Source organism: Loxodonta africana, chromosome 16, assembly GCF_030014295.1.
Source record: "Loxodonta africana isolate mLoxAfr1 chromosome 16, mLoxAfr1.hap2, whole genome shotgun sequence".
NCBI classification, from domain to species: domain Eukaryota; kingdom Metazoa; phylum Chordata; class Mammalia; order Proboscidea; family Elephantidae; genus Loxodonta; species Loxodonta africana.
Genome location: NC_087357.1, coordinates 56,177,512 through 56,202,565, shown reverse-complemented (window position 1 = coordinate 56,202,565; position 25,054 = coordinate 56,177,512). Strand labels below are relative to the sequence as shown.

The following is a 25,054-nucleotide window of genomic DNA, read 5'->3' as shown; positions in this document are numbered from 1 at the left end:
TTAACTGTGACCTATCTTAAGCACCAAAGATACAATGCAAGTAATGAGGTCTATATTACTATTAGCAGAGAAAGTACAGAAAGGGTAATAAGTAAAGCATTAATAATGACAGGATGAGAATTAAATTATCACGAACAATGCTTGCTTATAGCATCCTCAGAAATTACAAATAAAATACCAATTTTAATAGGAAGCAAAAAGAAGCAAACGTAACTGACAGCTATCGTCTTGTGCCTAATGGTTTTTTGTTTTTGTTCTTTTTTTTTTTTTTTTCCTGGAAAGGCTTTAGTACTGAGAGGCAGAAAATACAAAGCGCAGATGCACTCAGTCCTTCTTGGCCCTTCTCACGTTGGCCAGGACACTGCTCAGCTCCCCTCACTTTCACTCAGCGCAGATGTGTGTCCCACCCTTTTCTTGATGAACGTGAAGGCCACTTGTCTTTGGAGACTCTGAACAGCTCCATGGCGCACCGCCATAGGGTGTGAAGCCACACACTTCCCGGATCACGTCCCACACAAACCTGGTATGCTTGGGGAAGCGTCCCTGGTGGCGGCTGTTCTTGCTCCTGTTCTTGGTCATCTTATGACCCCTGCTGAGGCCCATGGCCATGGGGTAGCAGACAGCCTGGGTTTCTGTGGTGGAAGGGCTGCCAAATGGTTTTTAAAATGGCTTTTTAAAACTTAAGTTTTGATGATTTCTTCACTGAAAAAGAGAATTTATATAAAGTAAACTAGACCTACAAAAACTATATATTCAAAGAATATTCCCCTCTTTGTTCAAGATCTTATACCTCTTCTATTTTTCTCCTCTTGAATTTTTGAAAATGGCTAAAAATTCACCTTCATATTAAGAGATAGTCAGAAACAACTTAGAGGTTCAAGGATTGAGCACGAGCTGAATGATTTATGCTGCGTCCGTACAATGTAATAATATGTAATAAAAAATGAGGGTGATCTTTATATACCCAACTGGTATGAATTCCAAGATCTATTGTTTAAAATAACAACAAAAACAAGAACAAGGCAAGTTGCAAAACAATTTATACAGTATACTACCTGCTGTTTGGACAAGAAATGTATGTGTGCATGGGTGTGTGGTGTGTGTGCATGCTTACATGTACAAAAACTATTTCTGGAATAATAAAAAAGGTACTGGTAACACTGATTACATGCTGGGAAGGAAAGGACAATGGAGAACTTTTACCTTTGTGTAACCCTTTTGTATATTTTGAATCCTAAATCCTATAAATATACTTTAAAAAATTAAATTCATATGTAAATAAAAACAACTTTATCTTCAGGCAATCGCACTACACTAAGGTAGCTTTCATTCTTCCAAATCTCTTTTACTCTTCTCCATAATCACTGTGTACATTTAAGTGAATGCCCCTTAAATCACAAGAATGTTCACTTCTTCAATAATACTGTGATCCTGGTATGACATGCAAAACGTACCACAGTGCATACCTTCTTGGAATATACCAAAAAAAAAAAAAGATGACGCAGCAGCAGCAGCAGCAGCAATCTCTGCCTTTATGGTCTGCTTGCTATCTGGATACAGCACATCTATTATAATGCAATGCGTGCTGTATGCAAGCAGAACTCAACGATACGTGATGTGCTACGCAGAGCACTTTATAGGACCATCCAGCTCCCAATGGTCAGGGAAGACTTCATGAAAAAGGCAGCATTTCAGTTGGTCTTTGATGGATAATGCATTGGTGACAAAAACAGGGTTGGAAGAAGAACATTTAGGTCAATGAAATGGAATAAGTAAGCTGCATTTGAGGAGGAGTGGCAGCCTGTTCTGGCAACAGTGCATAGTGAATATAGAGAAGCTGATGAGGCAGGAATGCAAGGTTAGTGCAAACAGCAGGGGCTCTTAAATTTCCAGACTAATTCCAGCCCTGGGTCAGCACATAGCTCATAATAGATGTTTAATAAATGTTCAACCACAATCAAGATGATACATTTTCTTTGTGCTCTGATGAAATTAACCATCAGTGGTTTATTAAAGGTTGGCTGGACGTAGGCCTGTCAGACTGTGGAAATGATATCTATTTTAATTATTTCAGCTGGTTGGGAAAACTTGATGAATCTGATAAAGTTATACTTGCAGATTAAAGAGCTTAAGCAGCAACAGTCCTTAAAGACAAAACTTATCATAACCTCTGCGACTCAAAAGATGATGTTTTCTTACTGAGGTCAAAATCCACACAAGCTAAGCAGGTACCTGCTGGAATAAAGAGCAATGGTACCTTTTCAAGAATGCACAGCACTCTGATTCAAACAAGGCCTGTGGCTTAAACAAAAGGTAAATGAAGACTTGACTCCAACAGGTTTCCATCCTGGACTACTCTGAGTTAAAACTTCACATATTTCGAAGAAATGCTGAACTATGTCTTGGTGGAAATAAAGCCACACTTTTAGAAGACAGGCACACAGCTGGATGCCTAAGAAAGGGGCTTTAAATTTCTGCTACTGCCTTTGTTGTGCACAACCTAGTGTGAGTGTGATTTATTGAGCTTTTGTCCCATCACAGGGCTCGGTTTCAAAAAATGAAAACAAACCAAACCCACCAAGTTGATGCAATACCCCTGGAATTTTGGCAACAACTCCATGAATCCCAAAACTATTTCTGGCTACTTGACCAAACTCAGGGCAGTGTTTTTGTTTGCCCATCTCAGTAAAAATGCCTTCTCTTTTATGAAATATGACAGCTACCATGAGCAGGGCTATCAAAAATTATTCACTTTGACTAACTATACTCCACATTTTAAAGAATAAATTTTTAAATACTATATTCTCTTTATTTAAAAAAAAATTAGCTCTAAGTCAATAGCTACATACTATTGTGCAAATAAAATCTATTAATCTGTTTTCTGTGTGTCTTTTGTATTATTGTACAAAGCCAGAAAGTCCTACTGTGTGTAACATGTTATCAAAGAAACCTCTACATGCACAGATTTCTGATTATGAAGCCTCCCACTAACAGTAAAGACTGATTTGAGGGAAAGAAGAAAAGGACTAATATTTACCAAGCTCCAACTATATGCCAGACACACGGCTTGTTTTCTCCTAATACACACTCAGAATACGTTTTCAGAATTCTGCAATAAGGAAAATGTGAGCCCAAGAGACAGAAAGGGCCACATAAACCAGAGACTCCATCAGCCTGAGACCAGAAGAACTAGATGGTGCCCAGCTACCACCAATGACTGCCCTGACAGGTAATACAACAGAGAGTCCCTGATGCAACAGGAGAAAAGTAAGGTACAGCATTCAAATTCTAGTAAAAAGACCAGACTTAATGGTCTGACTGAGACTGGAGGGACACCAGAGGACGTGGCCCTTGGACTCTCTGTTAGCCCAAAAGTAAAACCACTCCCAAAGCCAACTCTTCAGACAAAGATTAGATGGGACTTTATAAGACATAAAATGATACTGGTAAGGAATGTGTTTTTTAACTCAAGTAGACATATGAGACTATGTGGGCAGCTCCTGTCCAAAGGCAAGATGAGAAGTCAGAGGGGGCCAGGAGCTGGTTGAACGGACACAGGAAATACACAGTAGAGAGGAAGTGTGTGCTGTCACATTATAGGGAGAGGAACTAGGGTCACATAACAGCGTGTGTATAAGTTTTTGTATGAGAAACTGAGTTGAACTGTAAATTTTCACTTAATACACAACAAAAAAAGAAAGAAAATTTTTGAAGAATTCTTTAATAAAATACGTAAAAAGACAAGCCACGTTCTCCCAGGCAGTAGCAATATTAACTCCCCTCTCAAAAAAAAAAAAGTCATGGAAAAATATTTAGGAAGGTAGTTATTCTAAAGTCTCTTCTAACTCTAAAATTTTATGTCTATAAAATTAAAAAAATAATAATCCCAATGTAAGTCACCAAGACATTGTATAGTTGACAATTTTAAATAGATCGTGCTAACAGTAGATGCTCAGTAAATGTTTATTATTTTTACTTGGAATTTTATTCAAAAAAAATTTTTTTTTATTTTATAAAATTCCAAGTAAAAATAATAAACATTTACTGAGCATCTACTGTGGCATATTAAAACTCACCAAGAACATGACTATGAACAGTCGACCTTTTGGGAGATGACTATAATCACACATGCATGTATATGTGTGTGTGCAACCATTTCTGTGATTTGCCTTACCACATATTGACTCTCGTACACTCAGGTTTATGAAGACAACAAAGAACCATGGATACTGGTTATGCAGCCCCAGTGGCTGTGCTAAGAGACAACAGTGAGGGTTCAGGGACTACCATGTTAATGCGGCTGCTGCTACAGGCCAAGCACCTCAAAGCTTAGGGAACTAAAGTTTCTACTTACAAAAGTTACCAGTACCAGCTGCTGTTGAGTCAATCCCAGCTCAAGGCAACCACATGTGTGTTAGAGTAGAGCTGTGCTCTATATGATTTTCAGTGGCTGGTTTTTCAGAAGTAGGTCACAGCCAAGCATGTTAATCATTTACACTTACCAGGTACTCCACTTATAAAAGTATGGTGGTAAGTTATCTTTTTAAGGTCCTACTTTAAAACTGCATTTGGAAACTCACAGAACTGAACATCTTGTAGAATTGTCATCTAGTTTGTTCATCTAGTTTAGCTCCTTCATTTTACAGTGAAACAGCAAATTTAGAAAAACGACATCTCAAAAGAATGCAGCTAATTACTAGGTCGCAGTATCAATGACTACCACTCCAGCTTTCTCTTCTGAGCTGTTCATTGTGAATTTTACATATGCTTTCTGTTCCAATTGCATACTGGATTTGGAATGGCCCTCTGGTTGGTTCCTTAAAATTATCATCAACTTACTCTATTGAGTAATTAACAGGACCTTTCAACCATCTTAATTCTGTAATCGCAAGAAAAATTTACTTTCGTCTTGGTCATGTCTACCCTTGCCAAACCTAGAACAAGATTCCAAAGTCTGTAGAACTGCTGTGGTTTCGCTCTTCCACTATAAATTTGGGAATATAACTTATTTTCAGCCACAACCACTATTTTAGGCAACAGATTAAAAAAAAAAAGTCTAAAGCTTTAATAACACATGATGTGCTTACTTGGCAACAGCACTCTGCATGCGTTTATGTCACCATGAGGATTGGGGGTGTCTTAGAAAACAGTTATGAAACAAAAGCACCAAACAAAGAACCAAGAGAATCCTGGAAGGAAAATTAGGGTAGGAGAATAACAAAGCCGAGGGTAGGACTGGAATACAGAAATTCATCTTAAATGGTCATGGCTATGGTCTGCAAATTTGACTCTCGGCTCCCTCAAGCAAAGAGAGAAACCACATTCATACAGGATTCATACGGTCCAGTTTTTCAAGTTTGGTAATATTAAAATCTGCGAGCAATTTCCCCAGTGGTTTCTCCTAAAGAGTCCAGTCTGTGATGTGAGTGGAGGATGTCCCCCACAGTGCTGGCATGTGCTGGGTCGTCTCTGCTCACAGCTTCTCAATAGAGGCCGATGACATAGCACCAAATAACAGAAAGACAGATAACTCATCTCACTCCGCCCAGGGAGTACATGCAAGGAAGCCCAAAACCTTCCTTAGAGAACAGGTCTGATTTCATTCCAACTCCCAGACAAATAGGCTATCAAGGGTCACAAAGCTTAGAGCCTGGTCACAATCATTGTAGCCTGGAAAGTGTTCAAGGCAGTCATTCCTCATTGCCTATGAAAGTACCATGACTATGTAAACTGCGGGTGGGGAGGGAGCCCAGTAATTTTTTGGTCTCTAGAAAGCATGATTCAACAAACTAACAGAAGTTTTGCCATTCACATTTGTTCTTCTCCGTGGCATCTTGTAAATGTTCAAGGCCTAATAACAGTTCGTTTCATCTTTTCCTGCTGAGACATCTTTTGGTCTTATTTTTTAACAAGGGGGAGTTCCAGGTTGATTTTGAAAGCTTATAAAAGGATATTAGGCTGAGTTTTATTGAATAGAAACTATAAACCAAGGAGGAATTAATGAATATGGTACGCTGTAAGTAATAAATGCAGTAATAAACAAGTCCGGTTTAGCAAAATAAGTCATTTCCATAAAACCTGCTCTGGGATAGCCTGAGGTCTGGAATTAGAACTCCCCACAGCTGCTTTTTAGCTGTGACTGCAAAGACCATACCCAATGTTCCACGGATGACAGGCACAATGCACAGAAGGAAGGGTCATCCTGGTTGGATTGTAAACCCTTTATATGGCCCAAACATTTGAAGGCTGATAGAACCAGCTCACAAAGGAATGCCTACTTGGTAAAGGTAGAAACGTGAACTCTGCCATCACTTCATTCAGCTGTGCTTCCTGGAATTCTTCTTGACCATCTATCTGTTTAACATTAAGGTAAGATTCAACAAACTTCTGATCACTTCCAGTTTTTGAAACTCAGTCCACTGCAGTGTAACACTCCAATCTTACAACCAATTCACAATTAACCCCACTCCTAGACTTATAGCTCAGGAAACTCAGGGTGCAGTGGGAGGAGGGAGACAGAAGCAGAAACAGAGAATACCGGCAATGCAGGTGCTCTTGTGGGCTCTAGATTATCTACTTAGTAGGTGGTAACCAGCACTTTTTTTTTTCTTTTTTTTAATTGTACTTTAGATGAAGGTTTACAGAACAAACTAGCTTCTCAACAAACAATACACATACTGTCTCGTGACACTGGTTACCAACCCCACGACACGTCGACTCTCCCCTTCTCAACCCCGGGTTCCCTATTACCAGCTTTCCGGTCCCCTTCTGACTTCTAGTCCTTACCCCTGGTATGGTGTGCCCATTTAGTCTCATTTTGTTTTACGGGACTGTGCAATCTTTGGGTGAAGTGTGAACCTCAGGAATGACTTTACTACTGAGCCAAAAGGGTGTCCAGGGGCCATACTCTCGGGGTTTCTCCAATCTCTGTCAGACCAGTAAGTCTGGTCAGTGACTAGCATTTTTTTAATGAAGTAGAAAAATATGGCGCATTACATGTAAGTGGCTTGTAAACATCTAAAGCCACAAAGCACCATACTTTCCTAAACCAGAACGCTTAAGCCTATAGTAGCAGAGGGCCTCGGTCAAAAGTTCTGGCACTACCCTTAGCTATGCCCTAATGGCTTGTTGAAACAGCAAAGTAGTTGATTTGTTTTATTTTGTTTTAAATGCAGCTGATTGTGTCATGTGTATTTCTGCAAACTTTTTCAAATTAAAACTGGACATTAAGATCTAGTTAAGACACTAGATCAAGTTGAAAGGAAACTCAGCATGTCATAAAACCGGAGAAAGTGGTTTCTGGAAAATTACATTGCTAAATTCAGTATATTCTCTGAACAGTTTACAATACTTACAGAATCAGTCAATCATGGCAATGTATGTCAACCTTTCTTTCTAATTCTGGTCAAAGCTAAACACCAAAGGGAGCTGGAGGAAAGTTTAGCTAGTTCCATGTTTGTGAAATTGAGTTCCTCTCTTATGACCACACACACTTTTTTTTTTTAAGAACACTTTCCTCAAATCTCTTAATGGTGAGGAAGAGTCCTCTACACCCCATCAACAAGATAGAAAAGTAATTGTAAGCAGCCAATGTGGGTTTTGTGACTTGGAAAAGTCATGTTTTTAAAGTTCTGGCAAACCAAAAACACAGATTATTGTGAAGATGATGGTTTCCAGGAGAGTGGAAAATCACCTTGGGGGAAAAACACTCCTTTGGTCTTTGATATTATATCCACAATGATTCATTTCTCTGGATTCCAGATAACTCGTGTCTTATGGTATTAAAATACTTCCTAAAATAATAAACTACCTTTAAGTTCTTCCAAATTTCTGAAATAAGCTTGAGGCCATGGATTTCTGATTCTCTAAAGTAGCAGAAGGGTTTGACATTCATGCTATTTCCTAAAACAATACACTTTCAATGCTTTATAAACAGCAAAATTTCCCAATCTTCTGTCTTCAACAGTTATTTTAGGAAGTCAATGTTTCATGAGACTTTTCTCATTAAATGAAACATTTTCATGTTTTTTAATGAGGGAAGGGTTGAGTGACTCCATGGTCACTAAGTAGGATACTGTGAGTGTGTATTTATGAACATGAAAACGTGACAGATATAAACACCAGAATACAGAGTAAATACCAATATAATAAAATTATGTATGTAGATGTATCTATCCCAAGATGATGACTAGAGAGATGTTTCCAAAATGCACACAATAACTTTGGGGAGGGTATTTGGCTGCTCTTCACTTTCTGCTCTGTACTTTTCCATACTTTTTTCACTTAAGGAAAAAAAAAAAGACTTTTTTCAAATAGAATATTAACCTCTGAAAAGAAACATTTTCTGTTATATTTAAAAACAGCATGAAAACCCCTTTAAACAGATTGTGGTATTTCATAAAAGAAAAAAAAAAAGGCAGGCAGAGAGAGAGCATATGTCCCCCCAACTGCAGCACTACCTGTTATACTTTTCACAAGAGAAGCAACCATGGTCTAAAAATTGTTTCTTCCATAGTTTCTACTATGCATTTCCTAAGAAGCCCTATGCAAGAGGCATACAGATGCCATGCTAGTTGCAGTCAAAATGTTCCAGACATGTGAGACTTGATAAAAAGGATTGTCATCAATGAGAATTTATACATGTGGAAGGAAATTCATCTTTACAGTAATCACCACAGCCTAATTTCTATGAGGAGCCGTGGTGGCACAGTGGTTAAGAGCTCGGCTGCTAACCAAAAGGTTGGCAGTTCAAATCTACCAGCCACTCCTTGGAAACCCTATGGGGCAGTTCTACTCTGTCATATACGGTTACTGTTAGTTGGAATCAACTTGATGGCAATGGGTTTGGTTTCGTTTTGGCTTACTTTCTATGTGAAGAATGATGAATTCAAACAGATAATGCAGGCAGTCTGCAGACCTGAAAGCCTTTTTTTTTGGGGGGGGGGGTGAAATCAGAAGCCTTTTAAAAGAATATATGATAGTCACACCTCACTAGGAAACATGGTAAAGCTAATTATGTTACTGTACTGTGGAGAATTTTAGCCTAGATAAATAGTAGATTATTCACTCATATTAGAGATTAAGGCCAATTATTTCACATTCTTCCTATGATCCCAACTGTGCATGTCTACTCTATTTGGGAAGCTGAAAGGGAAGTTGTATTTATCAGCATTTTACCCCCAGTATGAATGACTCGGAAACCCTGTTGGCGTAGTGGTTAAGATATATGGCTGCTAACCAAAAGGTTGGCAGTTCAAATCCACCAGGCACTCCTTGGAAACTCTATGGGGGCAGTTCTACTCTGTTCTATAGGGTCACTATGAGTCAGAATCGACTGGATGGCAGTGGGTTTGGTTTTGGTTTACAAATGACTCATTTAAAAGGTGTTGTCTTTTAAATGTGTATCCTTCAGGATCCATCTGAATTCCCCCACCTAATAGCAAACAAATGACACAGTCATTTCTTAGGAAAAGTTGGCCTGAAGAGGTAGTACAAAAACAAAATGCTATGTAAATGGACAGGTCTACGGCTAAACAGTTCTTTTCTAAAAATCTTTGCACATTTAATCACTATTAAAGAAAAACAATTGCTTCTTCAGTTTCATTGGAATTGGTCCAAGTTCATCTAGAAAAGTTATTTAAGTAAAGGACTGACCATAACTGAGGATGTGAAAGTTTTGTTCATTTGCCAAAGAGAAAGATATAATAAGTCAGCATATAAAAAAAACTCAAAGACCAAACCTGTAGCCATTGAGTTGATCCTGACTCATGGTGAGAGACTCCATGTGTTACAGAGCAGAACTGCTCCACAGGGTTTTCTTGGCTGTGATTTTTACACAAGCAGATTGCCAGGCCTTTCTTCCATGGTGCCGCCGGGTTGGTTTGAACTGCTAATCTTCAGGTTAGTAGTCAAGTGCAAACCATTAGTGCCACCCAAGGACAGCTAGCCAGCATATACTTGGCAGGAAAATCAGTCATCAGAAAAAAGAACACCAAATGAAAAGGCAACTGCTTCTGGCAAGATGAAGTTGTTTTCTTTATATAGTTTCTATTCACCTTTAAGGCAGTTCAAATATCTGGCCCACAACCTTTGACAATGTTCCCTTACTTAATGTCAGTCAAATGGCCTCTTGGGAAAGAAAGTTTAACTTCACCACTACCTCAGAATGCCAACGGGATTACTGGCAAAATTATTCTGTATTCAAGGTTCAAACAGTAATAGAGTTTACAACTTTTTGAGCCAGGATCACAAAATTTAAATTGAGAAACCAGCCAGGTTGGATGCTTGGGTAATGTCCTTTGTGTTTGTTGAAGTCCGCCTAGCAACTACTGGCAATTTTTGAAAGCACGTCCATCCTGGAAAAAGAAATACCTGCCAAAATGCCAGTATGGTTCTAACTGCATACCTTTTCCCTCTTTAAAATTTATCATTGCCTTCCCTACCAAAGGTACGACAAATTGTGTGTGTGCGTGTTTCGGTCTCCTTTCTGTTCAAATAAAGGAAATGCTTTGTTTAAACACAGACTAAACCTTTTAGAATGCGTCATGATACTATTTGATGAGATTCTGTTGTTAGTAAGAATTGACATTTAAAAGTAACTTTGCCTTTGACCTGAAAATACATAAGCACATTAAAGATACTTTTGATGGAAAGAGATAATCTATGTATTGTTTTCAACTTAAATTTTTAATCAAGAGGTCATGGAAAAATATTACCAGATTTCAAACTTCTATAATTGAAGGATTCTTTTTCTCTTCTTCTAAGATTGCCCTTCCTGACAACGTTAGCCAAATTAAATTCAATTATATTTTCAAAGCTCACAGATATTTAAAACCCAAAGCAAGAAAATACTTGTTCTTACCTAGTTTCTCCAATCACTTTAATGTGGCCCTGGATGTCAGCTCTGTGGAGTCCTAAAGGGAGCCAGCTGACAAATGCCAGCAAGCATGTATGAAACACACATGATGCTAAACCAAAAACAGAGGCTTCCCAGGCCAGGGGATGGGGTCGACTTCTGTGCTCTACAGGCTAATATGAGAAAAGGCTGGTCCCTGGATTCTCAGGGCTTCAACTCGAAAGAACTCAACTACCTTCCTCACACTGTGACTTCTTGGTCTCAGGTAACAGAATCAGTATAAGACATGCAGGCGGTAATAGCCATGTGAATCTGGCCAAGTTAGTCAAATCCTCTGAGCCAATTTCCTCTTCACTAAAATAAGAATAAAGCCACAGGATTTCTGTAAGGCTTAAGGGATCTCCTCTACAGCAAGCCCCTTAGTACAACACCTGACACACCGTCAGTACTTGGAAAATAGGAACTGTGTGTTTTAAGTGGTACTACCAGTATTTTTAGAATTTTTTGTAATAATAAAACCAAATAACAATATTATTATAAAACTTAAATAACCACCTTACCTAACTCAGCTGGGAGAAATAATACCCATGGAGGATTCCTTGACAGTTACCTTGCACATCCTAGATAGTCTAAATTTTTAACCTTGTAGCACATGATACAGAGCCCTGTGGTAAGAGCTCGGCCACTAACCAAAAGGTCGGCAGTTCGAATCCACCAGCTGCTCCTTGGAAACCCTATGGTGCAGTTCTATTCTGTCTTACAGGGTCACTATCAATCAGAATCAACTTGATGGCATGTAACAACAACAACAACCACAAAACACATAATACAGAGCCTTGGTGGTGCAGTGGTTAACGGCTCAGCTGCTAACCAAATGGTCGGTGGTTCAAATTGACCAGCTGCTCCTTGGAAACCCTATGGGGCGGTTCTACTCTGTCCTATACGGTCACTATGAGTTGAAATGGACTCAACAGCAATGGGTTTTAGAGATTTTAGCACAGAAGAAGAAGCAATTACATATTATTTCCTATACGGGCAGCCACCAGGTTATAGACGAGATCCATCCCTAACTGTGTCTTTAAGTTTGAATTTATACGTAAGTCAGAACAAGTGCAAATGGTTCTTATTTAGCCTTACTTTAGTGCAAAACAAAGGAGCCCTGATGGTGCAGTGGTTAAAGCAATCGACTGCTAACCAAAAGGTGGTGATTGGAAACCACCAGCAGCTCCACGGGTGAGAAATGTGGCAGTCTACTTCCGGAGAGATTTACAGCCTTGGAGACCCTATGGGGTTGCTCTGAGTCGGAATCAACTCAATGGCAGTGGATTTTTTGGTTTAGCACAAGAAAAGGCTCAAAGCCTTTCAATGATTTAAAAGCTGCATGTGAGACAAGTAACGGTGATTCTGATGAAGACTTTGTTGCAAGTAGAGGTTGCTTCAATCCTTCCAAAGTGTAGGCAAATTTACGTAACATTAAAGGGCAAGTTCCAAAGTGCAGGCAAATTTACGTAACATTAAAGGGCAAGTACGAGTTGTTCGTAAATCGGATGTTCATAACCCGGTGACTGCCTGTAATAGAATATAATAAGAAACTACCATGTTGCAGTGGGATGGGCTGTTGAGGACAAAGTCTGCTAGAGACATACTGCAGTGTCTCCTTTAGGAGATTCAAAGATGCTCTTCCAAGGTTACTGTACCAGGAAAGCCTGTGGTCTTCCTGAGCCACTGATTCTTATAACTGGTCAGGTTTCCTTTGCAGCTTTGGTCATGGGGAACCTCAGATTCAGATGTGTGTATACAAACCTTATTATTCCTCACCTCGAATTATTTTCCTATTGGTTTTTTTATTTCCCTTTCACACCAATTTCCTCTTTTATTTACTTTTCAGTCTGTTACTAAATGTAAATTAAACCACTTCAAATCTCTTTTGGAATACAGGATAAATTAATGTATTTTTAAACTTGACCACTCTGGCATTCAGAAGTCACACTAAAAATGTAAGAATTCTGTGATTCAAACCTAGCCCAGCCAAGCTTTGGTTTGGAGGCATTTGGAAGATTTCTCTGATGGACAGATGGTGACAAATGAGTAGGAAGGAAACTGCTTCAGGAAATACCTGAGAAGTTTGACAAAATTAGACGCAAAGAAAGAAGACAGCAGAGAGCTCTGTAATCAGACGAGGGCGCTTGAAATCGCTGATTGTAGCCAAATGCTCTTAGACTCACGCATTTGTCATGTAAGCAAGAAGGCGAGGCCTCCCTCAAACGCTCAAGTCCCCATCTGAGAGTGGCACTATCACAGGCCCTTCAGAGGACTGACCAACTGTTCAGTTTTTAAGCTGAGAAATCCATTTCAGCTTTCCTTCAAGTAATAGTTCCAAAAGCCAGAACACACAATATCATTCAGTCCCAGAGAAGAGACACCTGGATTACAAACACTATTAGTAGATAATACCTCACAGGCTTTAGGGTACTAGAATAATAAAGACGAATGGTTCATATTTTCAGGAGGATGTGTGTGTTAGTGATCTGTTCAATGATGTGATGGGTTGAATATCCAACCAACCACACTTTCCTGTAAGACCAATGGCTGTGTAGAAGACAAGAGGCTAGACCAGGAACAGAAACTATGACTGCCCAGTCTGGACATGAGGGCAACATTTTGCAAATATTCTCAGGTCACCGGGAACTCATTACAGGAAAACCTCCACAGCATTCCAAGAATAATGCCAGCCTAGAACTCGTCTGACCTCTTCCTCTACTACAGTCACCGTTCTCCAGCCTGAAACACAACACACACGTATTTAATAAACATTTCAGGGAAGATGGGCAAGTTCCACACGTGACCGTGATCATAATCAGCTCTTGCCCACCAGCAAGCTACACTAAGCAGCTGCTATTCATTCTGTTGTTGTTTGTTGCCACTGAGTCAAGTCCAACTCATGGCAATCCCATGTGTGAAGAGTAGAACCGCTCCACAGAGTTTTCAAGACTGTAACCTTTTAGAAACAGACTGCCAGGCCTGTCTTCTGAGGCTCCTCTGGGTGGGTTCAAACTGCCAATCTTCTGGCTAGCAGTTGAGCACTTAACCATTTGCGCCACCCAGAAGTTGCTCAGATTAACTTACCCCTACGGTATAGAACCTACCTCGCAAAATGCAGAGACCTCTTAGTACTTCTTTCTAGGCATTCAACACCTACCAACTCTTTAATAATTTTAAATGCCAGCTTTAGAGTGACTATTTACTGTTTAAATGGGTAAAGCTTGCCTCTAAGAGCTATTACAGGTTTACTGTAAATTTCTAGCAGCAAAACTACTATAATTTTAAATTCTGTCACGTCTTCTCACCAAAATATGTTATCTGTGATTCTATTTTTCCTGCAAATCAATGCATGTGGGTTGCTATTTCATAAAAAGAATCCCTTAAGTGAGGTTTCTTCTGTATAATTACATTATTAACCACATGGCCAAACTTAATCTTTATTAGAAACTATAGAGCCCAGTCATTAAGAGCTGGGCTGCTAACCAAAAGGTTGACAGTTTGAATCCACCAGCCACTCCCTGGAAACCCTACGGGGCAGGTGTACTCTGTCTTACAGGTCACTATGAGTCTCAATCTACTCGATGGCAATGGGTTTTTTTTTTTTTTTAATAGACGCTCTCAGTTCCTAAAATACAAGTGATAAGGTTCATTGTATTATTAACACTTAAAATTACAAATGATTGGTCTCTTTAAGACTAATCAATTCTTGGATAATAGTCTCTGACATGAAGGCACCACCCTAAAGTTCATATCCAGTTGTTATCACTGCTTGAAATGTATTCAGCAAGTGTTCCTCCAGGGAAAGCAAAAAAACAACCTAGGTGGCACCAAAACACCCCCTAACTTTAGGAAGAGGAACATTTTACTCTGAATCACCAACAAGCCCTAGAAAAATTCCAACATGAAGAAAGGGCACGACAGCAAAACCACAATCCAAGTGTTGCCCTGATTTAAAAGGCAAACAAAACCCTGAGTCAGTCCAACCAGAGTGGATAATTAATCTCAGCCATCACATGACAGAGCTTCCCTAAATCATTTCCTGGGGCTCAGAATGCCTAGATTGGGTTAAATCTTTCTCCTCCCTCTTCCCTCACCTTCTGCTGCTCTACAAAAAGAAATTATTTACCAACTGTCTTGACATCACAGATAATGGAATAATATATCAAATGAGATGCTTCATTATTCCTGTAGAGGCTCAGGTCTAAGGAATGTATTATTGTTTTGAAAGAATTGTAAAAGAATTCAAATAAAGACAATTGAAAGAAAATACAATTGCTTTGTATTTTCTTAAGATTTCTCAAATGCCTTTGTCTAGGTGGAAAGGCAAGGAATTGCTTTTTAAAATTGAAATAAATACTTACAGCTTTTTTTTTTCTATTCAGAGAAAATGATTAAAATTTAACTGCCCCCTCCCAAATTTGTTTTAAGAAAACTGGAGTTCTTTTTCATTTGATGTATTCATCCATTTAATAAGGCTCTCCTCATTTCAGTCTCTAATGTTTTCCTTTCATAGATGTATTATAATTAATTACTTTAAGTTCTTTGTATTTTGTCTATATCCTTTACTAAAATCTCTGCTCGCTCCCCAGTGGCAGAGTCCATGTCTGAATCACTCACCACCATAATCCTAAAGTCTAATACAGTACCTGGCATATACTAAAGAGCACCAAAACATCTGTTGTAATGAGTAAGTGCATCATTGCGTTCATTCAACAAATTCATAGAGTACCTTTACTCCATGGCTGCAATAACCATTTTAAGATTTAACAAATGGTCTATAAGCAGCAACCGCAAACTTTTGGGACTCAAGAGGTAGACAACCTCACAAAATAGGAGAGTGACAATCTGTAATTTGTTTAGAATCCAACTGAAGCTATGACATCTTAAACTTTTACATATAAAAAAGCCACAATACAACTTTATTCACTATAAAGACTAGTTATGGTTGCTCCATCTGCTTATAGCTAAAAATTTTGGTACAAGTGTTTGACAATGACTTTGGTTTCTTCCTACAAAATCAATACCTTTCAGGACCCAAACAGTAAATCAAATCTGCAAGGGATGTTGTCACTAAACAAAGGTAGGGCATATGACATTAACCTCGGACAAAAACTATGTAGTGGGTTCAATTCCTTTCCTAACCCAATACTTTCTAAGACACTTATGTTGCTTTCTTATTGTATATTGCTCCCACCAGAAAAGGGAATACAAAATAGTTGTCTTAAGCTTAATGAAAAATTAACATTTCTGTTCAAAAGTTAGCATAAGCTAGCTATGAGGCACGGGGCAAATCACCAATCCCTTGCTGTACCTGAACTTTCTTCTTATCATCACATGGCTTTTGAGATTAACATGGTCTACTCCTTTTACTCCTTTAACAGTTGAAGACTTTCCTGTTGCCATACCCCACTAGGGAGTTTAGGAAAATAAAAGACTTGGCAAATATAAGAGCACTACATAAATCTCACATGAAGAACAAATATACTCTATCAGCTGCTACTTGGACCCTATTTTAATTTATTTGGAACACTCATGGCATGGGTATGGATCATACTTCTGAGCAGCAAAAACGAGAATTTCAGAGCTTTAGAAATCATGCAGTTCTATCCCTCCTTAAACCAATAAGGAATCGAAGTCTAGCAGAAATATCCAGCACTGGGATTATCTCTGTCTTCTTACTCCTCATCTAGTGCTCTTTTCACAACAAGCTGTAACTCAATGGATACAAGCAGCCTCTGGCCTCCTCTCATTAACACTGTGCCTCAAAACCACTGGGGAGGCTGATGTGACGCCCACAGCTCTTTGGAAGAAGGAGACTTTCAAGTCCGTGAACTCTGGGTGACCCACATATTGATGCATATGAGGCAGTGAGACGCTGGGTCTAGACTGCAGGAAGAACCAATACCAAAAAAAGGGAGGAGAGTCAGGAGGAGTCAAAGACAGGAAGAGAAGAAGGCAAGAGCCAACTAAATGAGCCTTTCTTCCTCTAACTGCAGTTCGAGTTATTCCAAATTCAGACCCATATTTTGAAAAGGATGCATATACTCCTATATTTCCTGTTTGACATTTTCTAGCCAGACTTTCAAAAGGCTTTTTTTTTTAAACTCCTTAATTATTTATCATAAAATGCAGTTGTTATTTTCTGTAAAGTGAAAAAGATAAATAAAATCACTGGCTTATAGGAAATTGCACATCAACAGCCTCACTAATTCTGGAAAACAAGTAACTCCTTAAAAAAAAAAAAAAAGTTTTTAAAGTTGCTATTTCTAGCCCTGATCTCTCTCTTGAGCCTTCTACTAAACATCTCCACCTTGACTTCAAAGTAAACACAGTTAAAACTGTATTCTTTTTTTTCCTAGTAAATAGTTCTCCTGCTAGATATTACCATGCCTACCATTCTTCTCATTAGAAACCTTGAAGTAATTCCTAATCCTTGTGTGTCCTTCTTCTCCATTCCACTAATTCCTATCAAGATTCTTCAAATTTCCTCATATCCATCCCTGTCTTTATCTTTCTATCATTACACCTCCCCCAGAGTTTGCCGGCCTTCTCCATCTTACAGGTCTTTCCCTGGCAACCACAGCATTTAGTCCTCCAAACTCCTCTAGCCCAATGTGCCTACATCAATTTTACTATTGGTTGCACGACTGGTACTTATCATGATCCTCATCAAACTGCCTCCACTCACAGTCAATGACACACAGACTCACGTCATCTCATCATGTCCCTGCAAAGACGTAACACAATGCCCTGCATCCAATCTCTAATAAAAGCTTCCACAAGGATAAGGCTGGGTCACTACCCATACCAGCTGGCCAAGAGCTGTAAAGTTCTTGTGGCTGAGACACTAAATGTTGCCTGGGCCACAGAGGAAACTGATAGCTCCTGCAAGAAGAAGTTGCCTGAATTTTTTTTCTTTTTTAATCACATTCTTCCAAGCAAATTAGAAATATTTTTGCATCCACAATAGAAGTTTGATTTGCCTAGGTAATTCTTTGTTGGTAGCAAACCTCATCCACTCATAGCCTATCAGTCTCTGAGAAGCTTCCACTCCCTAACAAAGGAATAACAATAGTTCTAATGGTGACCAATCATTACTATCATCACTATTACATAAGAACTTAACACCACCGACTACTTCAAAAAAGCAAGGAAGGGATGAAGGGGGAAGGGGGAGGTGGGGGAGAGAGAAAGAAAGAAAAAGACGAAAATCTCTACTGTGGAAGAAAACATTTTTTGTTCTAAAATGCAAAAAAAAAAAAAATATGTAAACAATAACAAATCGACAAATGGAGTCTCATCCCCATGTAACAATCTAGGAAGCAGTATTTCCAAATGAAAGTTATAAACAGTTACATCTAAGCTGAGGAGAGCTGCAAAAACAGAACTGTGTGTAGTTTATTCAAGCAACAGACATGGAGCCTCACCCTAAAATCGTAACAGCCCTTCAACCTTCCTTCAAAGATTCAAGCATTGACGTGGAAGCATCTTCTCTGATGAATCAAATAACCTCTCAGATTTGTTTGATGCATTACTGTTTATAAAGCACTTTTGAGTGCATTATTTCAATTTATCAAGCTGTTATCCCCATTTTACAGGTAAGTGAACTGAGGTTTAGCTGCCAATTGAATTGCCCAAGATTTCACAGTTGATGACTGTACTGGCCTCCTAACCCAGGCCGCTTGGCTCCAAGTTCAGTATTCTTTCTAGTATTGCCCATCTCTTGATTCATTCACTGATTGGCTTAAGAAATACGGTATGACAGGAATCAGGGGTGGGAACAGGGAAGAGGAGCAGATAGAGGGACACACTGTCATCATCTTTGGAACATCCACGTTTTAAAAATCCAGCTTCCCAGAACCTCTCTCAGACAACTACTCCTTAAAAAAAAGAAAAAAAAAAATTTTTTTTTTTTTTAAGAGCCTCCAAAACACCTCTATGTGTGTGTTGGGGGTGAGGGGCAAGGCAGCACTATCTACTATTGATTTGATTTCTTTTTAGTAACAACATTTAGTTTACTATGCTTTTCAATAACAGGAATGAAGGACATGGGATTTTATTTTTATTCAAAGAACACATAGGTTTTAAAAAAAAAAAAACGTGAATTGTCAGCGTAGTAAAAACAGTGATTAGGCTTTGCTTTCCAGCCCCAACAAGTAGAGAGTTACGTGATTTGGACAAATCCTTTAACTCCTCTAGGTCTAGTTTCCCTCACATGTCTGCTCAACTAGGACATCTCTAATGGCTCTTCCAGTCCCAAAATATCCCAACTCCAAGAAGTTGCTTAGATCCAACCATGTACAACATGTTAGGCATGAAAATATTTCATTCCCTCACTCCCAAAGTTCTGAAAACCAGTGGACTGTCAGTACATCACCTCAAAAAACAGAACAACGATGCAAGGAAATTAATTTTTTAATTAAATCCACAAAAAGTGATGAAGATATTTAAGTGCAACATATTGAAAAAAAAAAAAGGAGCATTCAACACAGGCTGGGCCAGTCCAGGTACACCTCACGAAAAAAGGAGGTGGGATTTTTAGCTACACACAAGTGAAGAGGGTCAGAGATTAAGATGAGAAAAATGCTTTCTACATAGGAAGATATTTTTAAGTATAGCCATTCAAGCTAGGAACAATCATGGTTTGGGAACACCACTGGTTGATACCGGGGGATTGGGCTGAGGAGCAATGGGAGACGAAGTTAAACAATCAAGAAGAAACAGACTGTAAAGAACACTCAAAGCCAGACAAGGACAATCACCTTTATCTGGGAGGCCATGGAGAGAAGTTAAAGAGATTCTGAGCATGGATATAAAATGCTAACAGTTGTGTTTTAGAAAGCAATCATGTACCTGAAATGACTTATACTCTCTTCCCTGTCATGAGGCTCACTGAGAAACTATGCTTTTAAGAAGTCTCCCTTGTATAACTATATCACACCCAGCCCTACCACAGACCCTGGCCAGTCAAAAAGGAAAATTTCCAAATGATTCACTGATTCTTTAATTCTGTAGACTGGAGTTTATATCAGAAAAAAAAATGTTTTGATCAAATAACACTGGGAAATACTACATGTTACATCTTCCTCTGACAAGGCCATAAAATTCAAATAATTAGCAAAGGCTACAAGCAGAGTTCTGCAGGGAAAACCTTTCTTAACTCTGCATACAGCAGCATTTCTCAAAGTTACCTAACTCTGGGACTTCTTTTCATATGATATTTATTAACATACCGCAGAACTAGTGTTTCAGAGTATTAAAAAAAAAAACAAAAAACAAAAAAAACCATCGCCATTGAGTTGATTCTGACTCACAGTGACCCTTTACAACAGAGTAGGGTTTCCAAGACTGTATTCTTTACTGATGCAGACTGCCACATCTTTTTCCCACGGAGCAGCTAGTGGGTTCGAACTGCTGACCGTTTGGTTAGCAGTTGAGCACTCAACCCCTGTGCCATCATACCATGGAACATTTAGTCCTAAGAAAATGAAGCTGAACAGAAACTAAAATTCATTAGTAACTGACCAAAAAAAACTTACATAGTTCCTGCCCTTTTATCAACAGTAGATACCAACATGAATTTATATTTTCTATTTGCAGTTTTCATACTCCAGTAGTTCCCAAACTTGGCTGAATATTAAAGTCACCTGGAAAGTTTAAAAAAAAAAAGAAAACTACCAATGCCCAGGCCTTAACTGCAGAACAATTAAGTCAGAATCTCTGGCTTGGGCATCAAGTGTTTAAAACATCCTCAGGCAAACCTGCAGCCAGGGCTAAAACCACTGGTCTAGACTAAGAGTTCGCTATCGCTAAAACGGTTAATGTACAGTCGGGGAAATGGGAAAAGGAACTTGAATTCCAGTTAATAACTCAGCTGGAAAATCCGTTCCTGAAAAATGGAGGATTGGCTGTATTTATTCTGCATATGATACTGGATCTCAAATTTTCTTGGCCTTATCTTCTCCATAACTGTTCATCATTACACTGGTGGTTTAATGCTAATACTTGAGTATGCTAAACTGATAGCCAACAATTTCTATAGGGGAATCTTTAATTTTATACAAATGGAACCAAATTTTCTATTACTTGCCATATTTGAGTCATTGGTATCTTTTTCTCAGAAGTTTCAGTTTGATTTCCAGAAAACACAGCCAGAAGTAACTGCAACGTCAAAACTTTCAACTATTTTCCTGGAAAATACATTTATTAAAACTGTGTAACAGAAGATTCAGAGCAGAGTTAAATGATGCTATTTATTTTATAGCCGTTATTCCCAACTTGGCAATTTTATCACTCAAAATGTAACAAATTCATTACAGTGGTTGAAAATTCATCTTTCAAAGCATAGTTAAAAGTTAATCTCCCTGGGAATGCATTCTCATCATCCTGGCAAGTAGTGGGAAGAACAAAGTAATAACACATCCCTAAACTCAACACTGAGAAAGAAGTCAGAAGCTACAAAACAAATGATATTTGCAAATTATTTGCTAATCTTGGCTATCATTTTTAATTCTCATCATCTTTGGGTAGGCAATGAATAGAAACAATATGATGTACTAACTTCAATCTGGTTATCACATCCTTTATTCATCCTCCACCCTTTCACTTGAAGGATCTTTGAATAATTAGGTCAGATGAAACAATATATTGAAATTTTAACTAACTGGTTTTCTGGGCTATATGACAGAGAAATAGTTTCTCGTATCCCCTGTTTCGTCTTTGGAAAAGTACTCGGTTCGTTCTGTCAGAAATGCCTTTCTATTTTGCCTCCATTAAAGACATTTCAGTCATGAAATCGCAGGTCTGGAAGGCATCTTAACCTAATTTAAACCCTGCTCAGTAATTCTTCCACAGAGCCTTCCCTAATCTTACCAGAATATTAATTATACTTTTCCCTATACTTCAAAGCCCTATTCAAACACCTTCTCCTCGGGAAAGCCTTCCTTGATTCCTCATTATAGATGAAATCATTCTCCCCTTCCATTATAAGCTCTTACCACACTGGATGGCATTTACCTGCCACTTTTCTTCTGGAGGGTGACTGTCTGAGGACAGAGACCATTAGGCCCCTTTTCCCTCACCAGTCCCTATTCCTTGCACAGTGCCTGGCACAGGGAAGGCATCAAATGGTTCATGAATGGCTTCCATGGCATCTTTGTGAAGTTTGTACATAATCATTTGCTCCAATGACTCCTTATAAGCACCATTTCCCTTCAGATTCAAAGCTCTTTGAAAGTACTAATTATTGCTTCTTTAGTATTCCCACAGAATCTAGAAGACAGCTGGAGAGCTTTTGGATTCATAGATTATGAGACAACTCATCATACTTTTAATATATGAGAAGAGTAAAGTGCAATGATAGTTGAATGAGGAGAAAACACATATTCACATTCCAATTAAGTACTGAAAAGCACTATATCCTCAATTTTGTTAATACCTTCCTTTCAATTTACAGGCTGAAGCCAAGAAAAGCTCTGTTTCTCCAAACTTACCAAATTAGGGAATATGCCACGAAGCTTCTCAAACAGCACCTCCTACTGACTTACATGTGAATTCAGATCACTGTCTCTGAAAGTGTCACAGAAAAACAGAACAGGAAGAAGTTCTATTTAAGAAAACAAATACAAACTAGTTGAGTTTCAAGTGAGTTGGGGGGATTAAAGTTTCCTGGTAACTTCAGAGTAAACATAAGGCACCAACCTAAACATAAGGCAAATGGGAATTAAAGCTTTTTTTTTGTTTCATTTTCCCTTTCTTTCAAAAAAGTAACTGATGGTAAACTCAGGAAAGAGAACTGAGGAGGAAACACAGAAGCCTCTATATTTTTGCCTGCCATCGGTTTATCTCTGGCTAAATTTCCTCAATACCCACCTACCATCACTTTAACTATTAAGAAGCAGAAGGTTTGAATGACTGGATGATAATCTAAGGTGACAAAAAATAAGTACTAAAAGTAGGAAACACTTAAGGAAGGAAAGATACACCTATGCACTTCTCCTGGACTATTTTTGTTTCACTAAAAAAAGAAAAGAGAAACAAAGAAGGAAAGGTAATGAAATTTATTTATTTACCACTTAAATTACCAAAAGGCAGCTCCTTTCAATGAGGAATTTATGTCCAAAGAAATAAAGAACTGCAAGAGAGCCAGTCTGGGACAAGCCACAACTATTAAACATAGAAAACAACAGGGTAACATTCAGGATGTTTAATAATTTAATTCAAGGATCATGTTACTTAGAGAGGCATAGAGTAACAAAGTGTTTTCCTTAACCACTATTAAGAAAAACTGAAAAGTTCATATGCTGTACTAACCCCTCTGCATGTTGGCTGACTGCAAACTTCCCAAAAAAAGGATAATATTGAAAACAGTATTAATGCCAGTGACCCTGGAGAAGAAAGAAACTTTGATAATGTAAGAGAAAATCCCATAACAAAATCTCTTCAGAAAATAAGAACAGCACTTGCTCTTTCCACTTAAGATATTAATATAATAGGAATAACCTTATTATTCCTTGAATACTGCTGGCAACTGACTGGCAAAAAGAAATACAACTTGATAAGAAAACTACCCACAGAGAACATTCATTGTATAATGATGGAGCACATTTAAAATTTTAAAACATGCTGTGGTACTGCTGATATGTACTCACTTTAAATGAAAGGTTTGAGAAAACATCTTATGTCTTACCTGAAAAGCACTGCCCCTTTAAAGATATAACTTAATTTGCACCACCCATTGAGGGATTAAACTACTCCACACACACATCAATTTTTTTTAAAGTGTGTGTACACAAACTCTTCGAAGAAAGGGTGATAATGCAATTGTTCACTAAGAAAGGGCATGTCTCATGTGTTTTAGTCTGATTCTTGATTACAAGGACTAGGTGAGGGGTCCCTTACATGAGGAGTTGTAACAGATTTCAGAGCTCAAATGTGAAAGCTCCAGGTAGGGGCATCTCCCACTTCTAGGAGTTCTGCTGCTCTCTCTGTTTTTTGTTCCATTTTCCCCTCCACGGAAGCATTTCCTCTCTTACCCATGGTCATTGTCCCCTCGCAACTCCAGCTTTCCCATAGCAGACACTGTGACTCCTGCCTTCTCCCCCATCCCATCCTCCATCATGACCATTCCCATTCAGTTCCACCACAATTTCTGGTCTTAGTTTCCCAGTTTGCTGAAGACGAATCAGCCAGCTTACATGGGTCATGGCCACTGCCCACAGAAGATTATTACTAGGACATGTGCCTACATCTTGGTCCAAATGGCTGTGACTGGCAGAACAGGGAAGCAGGGTCAGCTGTTCCAAAACAGGGCCTAGTCCTCCCCTTTTCTTGGTAGGGTATGTGGGAAGGCAGGTACCATGATCACATGAACTACAATGTACATAAACTAAAGAACATAATTAAAGTATGTACATAAATTTGTGATTGTTGCTGTTGGCTGCTGCTGAATTGGTTCCTGACTCATGGCAACCCCATGTGTTTAAAAAGTACTATTCAGAGACAAAAACAAGATAAGACAGTTGCATCAGCCAAAGGACAATTTCTAAAGCACACTATTTTGTCTAAATAAAATGCAAAATAGTAAAAACGTCACGCAAAAACTATTCTTTAAATAAAAGAAAAAAAAAAAAAAACCAAACTCATTGCCATCAATTCTGACTCATAAAGAGTCCCCAAATTGAAGGAAGGACTTGATTCAAGGAAAGACAACAAATCATTACTGTAAATCCCCTGGACAGAATAAAATATCAGTGCAAACTTCAGAATAACCAAATCTGTTTTTTCAGGTCTCGAAAGTTTTCTACCATTGACAGGATGAACTCTTACCACTTCTCTATCACTCTGTATCAGCAGAGAGTATTAGAGTTTTCCTTCTCTGACAGACTTCCACCTTACCCAGGTTCCTGCTTTTGCAGGTTTTACCGTACAAAAGACTACAAAACCCATTATTTTACTGTATTAACGTGCCTTGAGCCTTTCGGTTATCCCTCTAATACATCACATTCGCCTACTTAACAAAATCTGCAGCTTTAGGCATAAGTTATCTCAACATAGAAGCACAGTCCACCTAAGAGGGTATAAAAAAAAAAAAAAAAAGAGGGTATTAAGCGCTGATTTAAAGAAAAACATTTACGTTTTATTAACAAGAGTCAAGCA

General features: G+C 38.6%; 1 protein-coding gene and 1 pseudogene across 3 annotated transcripts in view; both read right to left on the bottom strand.

The window, feature by feature from the left end:
- BICC1 (BicC family RNA binding protein 1) overlaps positions 1–25,054 on the bottom strand; it is a 348,944-nt gene that overhangs the window by 192,903 nt on the left and 130,987 nt on the right. The gene's annotated exons all lie outside the window — the stretch shown is intronic.
- LOC100664823 (large ribosomal subunit protein eL36-like) lies at positions 242–24,014 on the bottom strand (annotated as a pseudogene).